Source organism: Ceratina calcarata, unplaced genomic scaffold, assembly GCF_001652005.2.
Source record: "Ceratina calcarata isolate Rehan_Ccalc_2016 unplaced genomic scaffold, ASM165200v1 scaffold1894, whole genome shotgun sequence".
Classification (NCBI taxonomy): domain Eukaryota; kingdom Metazoa; phylum Arthropoda; class Insecta; order Hymenoptera; family Apidae; genus Ceratina; species Ceratina calcarata.
The window spans coordinates 1-1148 of NW_017140447.1; the positions used below are offsets into that span (position 1 = coordinate 1).

General features: G+C 34.1%; 1 long non-coding RNA gene across 1 annotated transcript in view; it reads right to left on the minus strand.

Moving 5' to 3' along the window:
* Positions 1 to 281: 281 nt before the first annotated feature.
* LOC108621954 (uncharacterized) overlaps positions 282 to 1148 on the minus strand; it is a 4729-nt gene continuing 3862 nt past the window's right edge. Inside the window, exon 2 of the long non-coding RNA XR_001916459.2 lies at positions 282 to 954. This is a non-coding gene — a long non-coding RNA (uncharacterized LOC108621954). The remainder of the gene's footprint in view (positions 955 to 1148) is intronic.

Genomic DNA, 1148 nt, shown 5'->3' on the forward strand with positions numbered 1-1148 from the left:
CTTGAAAATAATATTAATATCGAAACTACGTAAATATCTTCTGTCGTAGCGAGCAATTAAAATGAATACTAAATATTGTGCATTAATTTCACATCATCCTAAGATTGGAAGTTCGGCTTTAAAGCAAACTCGTTCCCCGCGTTAGTATACATATATACGTGTAATTATATACATATACTGATTTCGTTGCATAAAATGATAATTATTTGAAATAAAAAGCAGTTGCGTTATGTCAATGAAGAACTATACAACGTTTTTCTTTTTTGTTATTTTCGTACAGATTATAATACGTAACGGTACACATTAACGCGTTAATAGATTTGTCAATTAACAAGGGAATGTTTGCTAGTTAACGTTAAGTCATTGTCATTAGTTTCGTTACGTATGTATACGTACTCGTGTACGAACAAAATGTGATCATTAATTATTATTAATTACACGTCTTCCATTTCTCGTAATCGTGAATTTTGTAAACGGGTTATTTATTATACGTCAAGGTCCTCAATCGTCGTTCTTCGTTTTACACGGGGTGGATCCACATACGAGTATCGCTTTTTTGATTCCGTATAGACGTACACTTACTATGGTAATTGTTACCTTGCTTATTGTGGCAAGTATTTATTTGAAGTACAGGAAGAAACGAAATGGTAGCAGGAATATTAGACTATATGACGTCGCGAGGTTCTGGAGATGTTTAATATATTTGATTACACGAAGAAAATAAGCAGTCGATCAACATCAATTTTAACTAGATGAGAGGAAACGCTTTTGCAGACAGCATTCTGTTGTCTGACGTGTTAATCTGCACACAAAAATCCACCCCGCAAAGAATTACGTAATAATCCTCTAACGTTCGTGTATAGGTGTATTCTCATTAGTTCGGTGACTACCACTTTGTCGGACTTGCGCCGGTTGTACCAACGTTTGCTCCAATGAACGGATTTGTAGAAGCGGCTGTATCGGGCAAATAAATTGTTTTTGTGAATATCGATCAATTCCCAGAGTGCATTTAAGGATGTACAGGCTGTATACTTAAACAATGTTAGCATGTCGAACTTGTTATTATAGATTCCTATTACTATTAAAAAGCTACCTGCAAAATTTTAAATCAATTCATGGGTTTTTTGGAAAATTATAGTGACTTAAAA